Source organism: Erpetoichthys calabaricus, chromosome 1, assembly GCF_900747795.2.
Source record: "Erpetoichthys calabaricus chromosome 1, fErpCal1.3, whole genome shotgun sequence".
Lineage (NCBI taxonomy): Eukaryota > Metazoa > Chordata > Cladistia > Polypteriformes > Polypteridae > Erpetoichthys > Erpetoichthys calabaricus.
This window is the reverse complement of record NC_041394.2, coordinates 308,237,961-308,252,415: the sequence shown is the minus strand read 5'-3', so window position 1 is coordinate 308,252,415 and position 14,455 is coordinate 308,237,961. Positions and strand designations below refer to the sequence as shown.

General features: G+C 37.0%; 1 protein-coding gene across 1 annotated transcript in view; it reads right to left on the bottom strand.

Moving 5' to 3' along the window:
• tmtc3 (transmembrane O-mannosyltransferase targeting cadherins 3) overlaps positions 1–14,455 on the bottom strand; it is a 124,060-nt gene that overhangs the window by 96,212 nt on the left and 13,393 nt on the right. Inside the window, 1 exon segment of the mRNA XM_051931442.1 lies at positions 7,786–7,929. The gene's annotated coding sequence lies outside the window, so the exon portion shown is untranslated.

The following is a 14,455-nucleotide window of genomic DNA, read 5'->3' as shown; positions in this document are numbered from 1 at the left end:
ATTACTACTTTTTATTTCTACTTGAGTAATATTATTTTGATTTAACGCTACTCTTGAGTACAATTTTTGGCTACTCTACCTACCTCTGCTTACGAGTGAAACTTTTGTGATGTTGATCAACTGGCTTTGTTAATAATCACTTCAAAACTGAAATTTTACAGGAAACTGTATTAATCTGAATTGAAACTGGTAAGCAATAGGAATAATGTGAACTTTAAGTATATATTATCATTGTTAGATGTTTACGATTTTCATTTGTTTACATTGTTCAGTCATGCATTTCTTTAGGTGCTTTTCATCACCTGTATGTTCAAGCTTATTTTTTTTTTTTTGCCTTATTCATAGCCAGACTTTAAAGTTCTAACAATGAATCGTGTTTTACTTTATGTGAGAAGTGGCCCATGGCGCTGTGCTAATTTTAAACAAGTAATTGCGTCCTGCAAGAGTGCATGCTCTATCAGGTATGAGCCCGCTTCGCTCAGAGGACAGGTGGGGGTGCTTGCCTGATCACAAATGCATATGCGAATGAGTGCATCAGGCAGGTGCCACATTAATTTCTTGGACAGCATGGCACATTCACATGTGTTCCCTGTTAGGAGCATTGGTATAAGGGGAGCCCTGCACGGGACAGAAGGGGAAAGGGGAAAAAAAAAGATAACACAGAAGCAGAAGTGTGAGAACAGCATCAGAAGGAGAAGCCTACAGCCAGCCAGGTTGTGAACGGCAGCACAGTGGATGTCCCCGCAACAAAGCAAGGAGCGTTGCTCGTATTTATTGAAGAGTTTTGAGCACTGCACTTTGTTCTGAACACTGTTTTTGGATTGTTTTTAATAAAAGCACTGGAGTACTTTTGCACAAACACCTTGCTTTGTGTGTTGTCTCCTCATCCACTGGCTCATCTCTTGGGTACGTTATTGGCAGTAGTGTAGGGCTGACCAGCACCATCTCACTTTAACTTATTACAAACTGGAATGAAGTTTACAGGCTTCACATTTACTTGGCCCATACAGTGAACACAATGCTTTAATCTTTGTACAGAAAACAGCAGGCGAAAAGAAATAATTTTGTGGATGACACACAGCATGGACTATGGAAAGCATCTGTCGTGCAATGGAAAGTCCTTGGTGGTTGCGATACGAAATAAATTGCATCAGAAATCTATATTAAAGGACATCGCCAATATTATAAAGGCGATTTAAAGTTGATGTATTCAAAGCTGAATACTTCTAAAAATTCTGGCCCTCATTTAAGTACTGCCTCTTTATACACAGTGTCAAAATGACTACCAATAATAATAAAAAAAAACCTTACTAATTCATTTTACTCTTTCAAAAGAACTGCCCTGTTCTATTCTTGTCACATTCTGAAAAACAGCGTCTCCATAAACTACAGAAAACGTTGCCCTCATTCTGTTTAATCCTGGCTTGGCTTCATCTGTTAATTTGCGGAGTGTTTTTTTTTAATTTTCATTTTTAATTTCCTCTGTATGTGGTTTTTCTTTTACTTCAAAAAGCATTTAATGCTGATCATTTAGCTAAGTACGGTAACATGACATATGTTAAGTCAGTTAGTGTATCTGTTTAACTTCTATTAGGGCCAGTTCACTAGATTTCCAACAATTGTTTGGCATTTTTCAAGTTTTTACAAAGTGGCATTTTGTAGGGAAAATATGATTAACACCATTTTCATCACCATTCTGTGGGCTGTGAGGTATTTCTAATGTTGTAATGTGATTGTTGCGTCTCCAGAATATCTTCTACAGTATGTCATTAATGCTTATAATTCTGACGATCACCCTACTGAAACGTAGGTGTCGTCAATGTCAAGAGCACAGATATTGGGTTCATCCTGTTCTTCAGCAAAAAGAGTGTAGAGGAAATAGAATAAAGAACTCAGGCAGCATCCTGAAAAATTCCAGGATTACACAAGGCTGATAAGTACATAAGTACAGTGATATGTGATGGTGTCTTTATGGGATTTACAGAAGCTTATTCCTGCCATTGGAAAATAATAATTGTATAATTTCGCAAAGATATTGCCTACTTCCGTCAGCGCAACATTGTGCATGTGTGTGCCCCCATTATCTAGTACGAACTAGTGAGATAGAAATTAAGGAATCAAGTGATAAGGACTGAACAGATGTTATAGGCATGCATTTAATCTGAATGTGCTGACTGGTAAATTCAAATCAACCCAGTTTAGGGTCACAGGAAGATAGTAATTATCACAGCAGCACTGGGCTTAAAGCAAGAAGCAAACATTAGTTCTTGACTCTCAATTGCCAGCTACACATGTGCTTAAACCCTCTATCAACAGTTGTCACTAGAAGAAAGAAGCATGGCTGAAATACATCTGTCCCTTAGCTATAATTTTCACATTACCACTTATGAAAATAGATACCTTAAATGACACATGTATAAAAGACTTTAAGCCTAGTTGTATGTAAACTTTTGGCCTCAACTGTATATAATTTTAAGTAAAAACAACTACCTATAAATTCAAAAGAACGACAGCTACTATGGAAGAAAGCATAATATTTACTTTTCATTGAAAAGTCACAAGTTACTTTACTTCAAATTACTATCCTTAAAAATTATATAACGGTCTTAAACTGGTTAAAATTCAGTAGCAATTTTTGGTGTACAGTATATGCCCCAGATATAGCAGTGTGCAAACATAATGGGATTTATATTATTGTTGTTGAATGTAAAAAGGAAAAGTGGGTGAATAAAATGTATTCCTGGAAAGCTAAGTGTGCCTTACTAATTAAATGAGGTTTAATAGTAACAAATCTATGTATCAGTTTGGTGAATATTTTCATCTTTATTATTCTGAACAATTTTTAGTTATCATGAATTTCCCCTGGAATCTGAGAGAAATATTTTTCGTCAATAAACCCTATTATTTCGCCTTGGATAAAATCTTATTAAAATGTTACTACATCACATAACAAAACATTCTCAAATCTATTTAATCTAATCGTGTTATGGGATGATGGATCCAACCTCAGCTGTATCAGGCACTGTAGGAATAAGGTTACTTTGTACCAATATAATCTGTGAATATTTATTTCAAAGCGATGCAAGTCAGCCGAAAGAGAGAGACGGTCAAGAGAGATGGACAAATGACAATTGGAAGGCTCAGGCTAGTGAAATGGACAGAAAACATGTGAAGGACACACAATGAGGCTATTTTAAAAATGCTTATGTCTGCTTGATCAATATGGTTAAAAAACACAATCTGCCATAAATGAAGAGAACAGGTGAAGGTGTTATTTGGGTTCAGTTCAGAAATAAACAGCCTGTCCCCATATCTGACAAGAATTCTATGTCTGGCGGTTGCCCATATCCGACAAAAATTTTATGAATATGTAAATATGTGAGTGGTTATAATGACAAGGACACAGCACAAACTCAGAAAACCATCCATGTTGTCGACACTCCGCTGGATGGTATATATGGTCGTCAGCATTCCCCTACTTGGCTGTGATGTCCCTTGGCTTCTCAACGGACTGAATATGTACTCCGTGATAAAGAGACTTCAGCTCTGAGAATTTTGCTTCTGTGTTGACTTCAGCTGCCTTGGTGGGGGATGGGATAGCAGGGTGAATACTGCTTGACACATTTGCAAAACAGAGGCTGATAAAGAGTGCAAGGGAATTTAAGGTGGCACGGCATTACTAATATTTTCATAGGCTTCAGGGATTCTAGTGTTGAGATATCCATGAAACAGATTTTTTTTGGCTATTTTTTTTAAACAATACAATATTTACTGTAGTTTGAAATTATTCAGCACACAACTTACTGCCTTAGACAATAAATAAGCATGACCCCTTTTTATTTCTGTGTTGCAAAAACTATGGAAATTTTTTTTTCTACTCAATGTTATTTCTTTATAGTCTTGGTATATATTATTTTACAATTTGAAATAATACTTTTTATATATTTATATAATAAAAAAATACCTTATCTGTTCTTGCAGGTTACAATGGGGCTTTATGGAACATGGGTCCATAGGTGATAGAAAAAGCCTTAAAATAAATAATTACATCTACTTTGAGTGGAAAAGGTTTCAATAAAAGAAAACATCACTTCTGTGTTTATGAGGCATCATTTTGACAATGGGGGAAAACTAGAAATAACTATTTCATCACAGGTTCTTGGTACTATTTCATTGAAGTAGGGACATGGTCTCTGCTCATTTGTCTGCCTCCAGCAGCCATCGAGAGTGCAGTTATGACAGCTCAAAGCCGAGCCTCCCCAGCATATTACATTCTGTGTTGTTATTTTACACAGTCTGTGGAGCCAGATACAGGTGCTGGTCATAAAATTAGAATATCACGACAAAGTTGATTTATTTCAGTAATTCCATTCAAAAAGTGAAACTTGTATATTAGATTCATTCATTTCACACAGACTGATGTTTAATCAAATGTTTATTTCTTTTAATTTTGATGATTTTAACTGACAACTAATGAAAGTCCCAAATTCAGTATCTCGGAAAATTAGAATATTGTGAAAAGGTTCAATATTGAAGACACCTGGTGCCACACTCTAATCAGCTAATTAACTCAAAACACCTGCAAAATCTTTTAAATGGTCTCTCAGTCTAGTTCTGTAGGCTACACAATCATGGGGAAGACTGCTGACTTGACAGTTGTCCAAAAGACAACCATTGACACCCTGCACAAGGAAGGCAAGACACAAAAGGTTATTGCTAAAGAGGCTGGCTGTTCACAGAGCTCGGTGTCCAAGCACATTAATAGACAGGTGAAGGGAAGGACAAGATGTGGTAGAAAAAAGTGTACAAGCAATAGGGATAACCGCACCCTGGAGAGGATTGTGAAACAAAACCCATTCAAAAATGTGGGGGAGATTCACAAAGAGGGGACTGCAGCTGGAGTCAGTGCTTCAAGAACCACCACGCACAGACGTATGCAAGACATAGGTTTCAGCTGTCGCATTCCTTGTGTCAAGCCACTCTTGAACAAGAGACAGTGTCAGAAGTGTCTCGCCTTTGGACTGCTGCTGAGTGGTCCAAAGTTATGTTCTCTGATGAAAGTAAATTTTGCATTTCCTTTGGAAATCAAGGTCCCAGAGTCTGGAGGAAGAGAGGAGAGCCACAGAATCCACGTTGCTTGAGGTCCAGTGTAAAGTGTCCATAGTCAGTGATGGTTTGGGGTGCCATGTCATCTGCTGGTGTTGGTCCATTGTGTTTTCTGAGGTCCAAGGTCAACGCAGCCATCTACCAGGAAGTTTTAGAGCACTTCATGCTTCTTGCTGCTGATGAACTTTATGGAGATGCAGATTTCATTTTCCAACAGGACCTGGCACCTGCACACAGTGCCAAAGCTACCACTACCTGGTTTAAGGACCATGGTATCCCTGTTCTTGATTGGCCAGCAAACTCGCCTGACCTTAACCCCATAGAAAATCTATGGGGTATTGTGAAGAGGAAGATGCAATACGCCAGACCCAACAATTCAGAAGAGCTGAAGGCCACTATCAGAGCAACATGGGCTCTCATAACACCTGAGCAGTGCCACAGACTGATCGACTCCATGCCACGCCGCACTGCTGCAGTAATCCAGGCCAAAGGAGCCCCAACTAAATATTGAGTGCTGTACATGCTCATACTTTTCATGTTCATACCTTTTAGTTGGCCAACATTTCTAAAAATCCTTTTTTTGCATTGGTCTTAATTGATATTCTAATTTTCCGAGATACTGAATTTATAATCGTCAACATTAAAAGAAATAAACATTTGAAATACATCAGTCTGTGTGTAATGAATGAATCTAATATATAAGTTTCAATTTTTGAATGGAATTACTGAAATAAATCAACTTTGTCATGATATTCTAATTTTATGACCAGCACCTGTATATGCAGAGTGTGACTGAAGTGAAAATAGCATGTATGAGTTTTCTTATACTTAACTATATATCTGAACTGAACTGATTACACTGCACTGTATTATTAATAAAAACCCTATATTTCTGAAAGAGCCCAGGCATCTTTCCCACGGTGTGTCTTGCGCACACACTATAAAATAAAATAAAAATAAACCTGAAAATGAAAATGAACAGAGTGTGTGATTGAGCAGATTGAAGCACCTCAAACCAATTATCATTTTTTTTTAATGCATGTTGAGTTATTTTTGCCAATGATATAGTAAAAGAACTGAGCACAATGTTATTCAGTGAGTAAATTCACTAACACTCATGCCAATTAACCCGTATATACATGGTGAGAACATGCAGACTGTGTAGAACCTGCATTGTGAGGCAGGAATGGTAGCCCACTCTGCCATGTTAAAACAATTGCACTGGACTTACTAAACTTGAACCTGATTTAACTTAGGTGAACAGGTGTTGCTAAACTGACCCTACAGTTCATGTGTTTGTCCTGTGTTGGATTGGTGCCCTGTCAAGGGATTCATGCCTTGTATCTGTTGAATGATTGCTGGAATGGGCTCCAAATGTACCGCAACACTACCCTGGATAAGCAGAATGGATTCCTACTGTATTTGTTCAATTCTTGTTACTTGATTACTTGCTATTTACAGTGCCTTAAGTGGAGGGAAAAAACTGCAGGTATTTTCCTTTCTTGTTTATAAGAACATACTTTTAGCAGTATATTATATTGAAGACCGGTAAGGGTGGTAGATGGGAAGGAGTGTTTGATCACAGCACCTCATGCTCTGACAGCATTTACAAAAGGTGATCCGCTGTTGAAACTGAAAAATGCCCTACTTCAGGACATGGCTACTTACCGGCTCAATATTCTGTGTTACTGAAGCACATATATGCTATAACAATTCAATGGCAGCATGTAGTATCTTTGAAATGTTGAGGGAAAAAAGCTCCAATTTAGTGAGAAAATAATCAATTGTGTGAACGGTTTTAGTTATCATTGCCTAGATGTCCACAGAACCAAGACAATTCACATATGGGCATTAAAATTCAATGTCAATAACAGGTGCTAAGCGGCAGAGTACGACAATTGAGGTAGCTAAGTACAGTGTTTCCTTTTAGAATGGCTAAATGTCACTACCACAATGAAAGCATTTCTCACTTTTTGCCTTTTTTCCCTTCTTAAAACGACATGGCTGCACTGTTTTGCACTATTTATGTGATCTCAAGATACGGATCAATGCAAGCTTGAAAAATGGGCGTATCTGTTAAGTTTTAAGGTTTTATCTATGACTTATGGACTTGCATACCCTAAAGCCCCATTATAAAGTGCAACTTTAAAATTTATAAAAAAAAAATTGCTTCACAACTTAAACTGGCAAATTAATATATATCTTGAATGTAAAGAAACAAATTCTACTTGAAAAATACCGAAAATTATGTTTTAATGTATTTCCCCATGTTAGACATTGACTATGCTGTGGTTCTCTGGTGTCACCATTAGAATACTGCATATTAGAAAGGGAAATAACTTTTTCCCCCCAAGAATCAAATTAATAATCTCAGCCTGGCAAAAGGCAAACAAGCAGACAAAAAGTATACTCCTAGCCTCAGTGTTTCAATTTATGCACCTAATAAAATTAAGGTCACCTAAAAAAATACAGTGAAAATTAATGACAACATATAAGCAATTTGTCTGAAAGGATATTAATAATAATAAAGCACTGACACTAAATTAAATATTTGATCACAGGCCATAATCTTTGTAAACCATAACCAAGAGACTAAACCTTTCAGTTAATACAATATATTTTTCTAGGAATTTTAATATCTTTTAGTATGTTTCAGGAGGTTTAAGAGAAATTTCTTACCCTTGATTTTAATGTTTACCACTTCTCCTCTGTAATTTAAAGACTTTCATCCAGTGAGCTCTCAGTTTAATTCCAACAGACATGCGAGTTTAATTGGTGCATTCATCATAATGTAATTTATAGCTCCTTAGTAACTTGAATATCCTGCAGAATATGCAACAAAAATTTCTAATTAGTCCAAGCTTCAACATGTCCTGCAACAAATCTCTACCCCATTTAAAGTTAACTACTCCTGTGAGCAGTTATAAAACAATGCACTATTTAGAAAAAAAGTTACAAAATTAAAACATAGCACTAAAATTCCAACACTAACTTTAAGTGAATTCCTGTACATCTCTTTACAAATCAAATAGAGCTTAGAGTTGATTATAACCTTCAGGCAAAAGCTGCAAACTTACTTAGAGAAAAAAAAGGTTTGATAAAGAATACAAAGTGAAATGACATAAACTAAAAATAAATAAAAGATGTTTTTTTCTGTGAATATAGAGTACTTAAAAAAAAAAGAAAAAAAAAAAAAAAAAAAGGATCAACCTCAAATCATTTGTATTAATAATAAAGAACTTCTAAAAAACACATTTTTAATCAATAAACAGCTTATTAAAAAGATTATTAGTTAATGCAGCAATTGGATGGCCAATATTTCTTTTTTAGAACAGATCATTACCATCATCTTGACATTCTAACAATAAAATGAAGGAATAATTGCTTAATCTATATATATCTATATCTATCTATATATATATATCTATATCTATCTATATATATATATATATATATATATATATATATATATATATATATATATATATATATATATATATATATATAGATATCTATATCTATATCTATATATATATATATGAGAGTTGGGATCCGACTGTGTTTGTGTGTTTGTGGAGGGATGGAGAGTTAAGGCGGGTGTTGGAGTCACGTGATCATCTCCCCTCCCATTCACCTCATTTCATTCACTTCATTGCGCTCCGAGCTGAGCTCCGCAGCTGGCGCGGTCTTGCTGTTCTTTTCCCTTAGTGTTTAGTCCTTTCTCCTTTACTGATTTACTGTTTAGTAGACACGCTACTTACTGAATAGTATTTTTTCCTTTAGTGCTTCTACTTAGTGTTTCTTAGTGTTTAGTAGATGCGGTGTGCGAAAGGAGAGTTGGGATCCGAGAGACTGTCTTTGTGTGTTTGTGAAGGGATGGAGAGTTAAGGGGGTGGGGGAGTCACGTGATCATCTCCCCTCCCATTCACTTCATTTCATTCAATTCATTTCGCTCCGCAGCTGACGCGGTCTTGCCGTTCTTGATTTGCTTTTCACATGGCCAACTATACGTTGCATGCTCAAGAGTAAGCTCTGCGCACAGCTTGGTCATATTACAACCGGAGGGGCGAACTGACAACATGGTATACAAAGAGATCCTTAACAAATAATTATTGGTATATTTTCCCTCAGTTTATTATTTAAAATTTTAAAGCAGTACTTCGCTGCTGCGAAGTGCGGGTATTTTGCTAGTGAAATTATAAAATCAGAATATTCTATCAGTGTCTGTAACTCTTCTGGGAAAAACTGGTAATGTAGGTAAGAAGGAGGTGTGGCATATGGTATGTCATAGTCATTATTTACACTGAGAAGGCAAACAAAAAAGAAAAATTTGAAATTGTATTTTAACTTAAAAAAAGAAGAAGACTAAAGATTTCATAAAGAGAGACAGAATATACAAATGCCTGTGATTTCAAGTAATACAGTAATCCCTCACCTATCGCGGGGGTTACGTTCCAGAGACCCCCGCGATAGGTGAAAATCCGCGAAGTAGCGACCTATATTTATTTTATTATTTATATATATTTTAAGGCTTTATAAACCCTTCCCACACTCTTATAAACCTTTCTCACTCTCTTGTTAACCTTTCCCACGCTCTTATAAACACTTCCTATGCTCTTAAACACTTTCTACATTCTTAAACACCTCAGACCAACACTGTACACTGCACGCAGCGATCAGACGTCAATGTGTCTGCACTCGCTTTGTGAAGGGGGGCAGCTGAACTCACGCTGAGCAGAAATGGACTTTGTGCTGCTTCTGCCAAAATGCCTGCTTGTCGCTCTGCGTGTTCAGAAGGAGGAGTGTGTGTGTGTGTGTGTGTGTGTGTGTGTGTCTGTGTGAGCTGAACGCACCTTCGCTCAAACCCCCCCTCCCCGGAAGCGCAGTACGCTCCTGCCACTTCGCATTGTCAAGGGGGTGGGGAGCTGAATGAACGCTAAGGAGAAGTGGACTTTGTGCTGGCTTTGTGCTGCTTGTCGCTATGCGTGTCAATAATTTTAAGCCTGTACATCACCAATTTTCCTGTCTCACTGTCTTGTCTTGCGTGAAGTTAAAATGTTTTATAATAGTGAGATGTTACTCATATCCTTAGCCCTACATCCACATATCATATGTGTTAACAAAGTGTGTTTTATAAGTTTACATGTGTTTAAAGCATGTGGGATGGGTATTTTAAGGCTTAAACTATAAAAATGTTTATTTATATGGTCTTTCTATATCGCGGATTTTCTCCTGTTGCTGATGGGTCTGGAACATAACTTCCGCGATAGGCGGGCAATCACTTGTATTTAAAAACCCGCGAAGTCGTGAATCCGCGAAAAGTGAACCGCGAAGTAGCGAGGGATTACTGTATAAGCAATCTACCCCTCTTCTGGCCAACATTTTAATGTACTTCAGGTTTGTGGGGTTCTCAATCTGTCAAAAAAAAAAAAAAAAAAACCATCAAGAATAAGGCCTTTCCCAAAGCTGCTTACTACCTTGCTTAAAGTATTTGCTTGCATCATACTGAGCCAATTTCAAGTCAACAACTAACCTATTATACACATCTACATTGATTTTAACCCAGGTACTCTAGTTTTTGTACATGTGCCTGACAATACTAAATTAGCCCAGTATGGGTAATTTTGAGTGTGTAAACATGTATCCTGTAATGGAATTGCATGATAGATAATACAAACACATAAGAATAGTAAACAAAAGTATTCATGTTTGTTTGAGGGCATGTCTCTTTTGCAATAAGTGTAGTCAATGCAGATAAGTCAATGCAGGCACAAAAGACTAAGGTGCAGAGAGGTTTCTGGATTAGTGGGGATGTCATGACCAAACTAAATTGGGGTAATTCCTTCCATTTATATGAGTGCAGATCTGAATATGCAGAAGGTTTGAACTGGTGATAATTCTGCAACCCCTTATATCGTCAGTGTATTCTATTCACAACCTTTCAGTTTTCTTATTACTCCATAATCAAGGGACAGGAATATATCTGCTCATAGTGTTTTTAAATAGTTTTGTAATCTTATTTTTAAGAGAAAAAAAAATAAGAGTTATGTTCACTGTCAAACATAATTTCTAATTTATAAATAAATTCCATACAAACTCTACACAGTTACAGACAGTTTATAGTACTTGTAGTTTGCTTGCACTTTTTATTTGTCAAAATACTTTCAGGCTCATAGTAAGTTTAGGAAAATACAATACAGCAAGGAAATCTACTCCTGGTAATTTCATATTGAACTAGCAACCTTATGACTTAAAGACTGAACGCTCTACGGCCGCTGCACAGCACAATTGACTATTTCACCTTTTTATTTTCTTTACAAGGAGAGAATAATTAATTAAATAGATAAGAATACATTGCAGCAAAAATATCATCAACATTTTAAATATTTTGTGCAACAAACAAGTTTTTTTTTTTTTTTTAAACCAATGTAAGTGAAGAAAGGTAGAAATGGGTGGGCATCACTCAACGTTTTTCTAAAACACATCAGATTTGTTCAAAGAGGAGAGTTTAAATACTGCACACTAAGGCTGCCATGATTAATCAATGTAATAGACTAAAAATTTTAAACAAATGTTATATTTCTTATTGACCAGTTGTCCACCCCACATTGGGTGCTGGCATGCAATTACTCTTTGTACTGTTTTTGAGTAGGTCAATATTGGAGCGGGGCACACTATATTTATCAGAAGCAGGTTCAATTATCAAGCAAAATTCTCTTTTGTATGGGAGTATTTCACCTAAAAACCTGAGAAAATGGTTATTTATTGCGTAAAAAATGACACTAGCTAAATGCATGAACACCTATAGGGAAAGCACTTCTGGAAGTAGAGCAATGTGCAAGACAACAATACCATTAGTAATCCACTTACCCTTACTTAGCCATTCGACCATAGTACTTTTAGTGTTGTAATGCTGGCAATCTTGAGAAAGTCATGCTAGCGATTGGCGTTAGGATGAAGGTTAGAAGTACGGGATTTCTTAAGAGAGAACAGATAAATTGTTCACTAAATGCACTTGTCAATTGTCACCATTGTTACTTGTAAGTGGACTGAATTAAAATAATGTTCCAGTACATTTGTCGTATTTAGCTAACCTACCTGAAATGTACTTGTTATCTTTACTTTGAGCAGAGTTGCATTTTCACATTTTGCCAGATATGTATGACAGGGTTGGCAAGTTTAACTGTCTTATAGTGGATCCAATAGAAAACCACTTATCAGCAAGTGTCAAAGTTAAGCACCAATCACATTTTATATAAACATAAGTCAGCTTTATAAAGTACTTTTCGTTATTTTTTCCAAACATTAAAATTGTAAATAAATCAAGTTCAATTAACAGTAAGGCTGACTCAGTAAGATGTGTTTTTTACATCCAGCATAGTTGATCCTAACTTATAGAGAGTTTGCAGTACAGCAACGCACAGCTGTCTGCCCTCTCGCAAGGAAGCTACCACTGCAAAATTTAATGTTTTGAAAAGAAACAGTTTCTACTGCAGTTTAGATTTCTAAATGTACAATTTTTTTATTGTCGACGTGTCATAAACACAACCTTCAATAGAGGCTCCAGTCACAAAGAACCACATTGGTTTTTGTAACTGCAATGCAATACACGAACGACTGGAGGCAGTATCGTTTGTTATTGTTTGTCAAGACTTTACACAGTCCTACCAACGAAGAAGAACGTCTGAGAAGAAGAATGTAGAGGAAAATAAACGTGGTTGCAATGGTGAGTCGGATAGAGGAGGGGGAAGGTGATGGAATAAATCGAGACAGAGACTTTCTAAAGTGTGGGAGCACTTCACCGAAAAAGAAAAAAAAGTTGAATGCAGATTATGCAAAGCGGAGCTTTCTTTTCACGGCAGCACCACCGTGATGTACGAGTATCTGAAACGCAAGCATCCTGGAGCTGTGATGCCGCTGTCTCTTGAGAGGTAAGTTTCAGCGAGTAAAAAGTTAGTGTCACATGTTAACGTTGATGTTTGTACTATAATGTGTATATCAAGGTTTCGACAATGATAGTTAAGTGAACATAATTTCAGTTATGTTTGCTAAAGTGTTTGGAGCTATAGTAAACGAGTAAATAGGAGTAGCTGAGACGTCCTAGTTTTTTTTTTTTTTTTTCGTTCATATGAACAGTAAACCATCTCTAACTAACGTTAGGTAACTTGTGTTTTGGAGCATATCAGTAATTAGCTTGTTTCATATTTCAGTCCGTTATTTTTTATTTTGGCAGAATATAGTACATGATGTGATAAACTACAACACTTTTCCTTCAGAGTGTGATGATTAAAACATCTTCCTCTGTTGCTCTTTATGTTTCAGTGGTATTAAGTAAAGGGGTGTAGACAAGTTCATCCTGAAGAGAGGCTCTTGCACTGCTCAAATGGCTGAAGTGTTTACAGAAAGCATCCTGAACATGATTGTCAATGATATGGGACCTATATCTATGGTTGAAGATCAGGGCTTCAAGCAGATGATCAACACATTTCATCCAGTCTACACCTTACCCTCCAGAACTCATTTTACAAAGCTCATTGAAAGAAAGTATGAATCTGCTATTAATCAGATGAAAACTGTTCTTAAATCAGCCAAGAACAAGATTGCCCTGACAGCTGATGCCTGGACCAGTGTTGCCACAGAGGCTTATCTTGGTATCACTTGCCACTTTATAAGTGATGATTGGAAGCTCATTAGCTTAAGCCTCACAATCAAGCAATTAGAAGAATGACACACTGGAACAAGCATCGCTGCATGGATTGAGCAGGCTGTGGAAAAGTTTGAGATCCCTCCAAGCAAAATTGTGGCAGTTGTTCATTACAATGGCTCCAATGTCGTCCTGACTGCTAACACCTTGCAGGAAAAACATGGGTGGATGTCTGTCCGCTGTGCAGGCCACACTTTGCAGTTGGTGATCAATAATGCACAGAAACACCCTAAGATCAGTAAAGCACTTGGAGCAGCAAGGTGTCTTGTAGAGCACTTTAAATGAAGTGAACTGGCTTCAAGCAAGCTGAAGACCAAGCAGAAACAGATGGGGACCCTGGAGCAGAAACTTGTCCAACATGTCTCTACCAGGTGGAACAGCACTTATTATATGATAACTCGCCTCCTGAAACAAAGATGGCCACTGACTGCAACTCTGTTTGACCCAACAGTAACACAAAGAGGGAAACAACACCTAGACCTCAAAGCTGATCAGTGGATCATTTTAGAGGAGCTGGCTAAAGCTCTCCATGACTTTGAATGTGCTACTGTCTACTTGAGTGGGGAAAGCTACAGTATGTGACCGTCTCTGCTCTTCCTCCACTAGTCAAAGGGCTTCTGAAATCCACCTACACTGCTTATGATA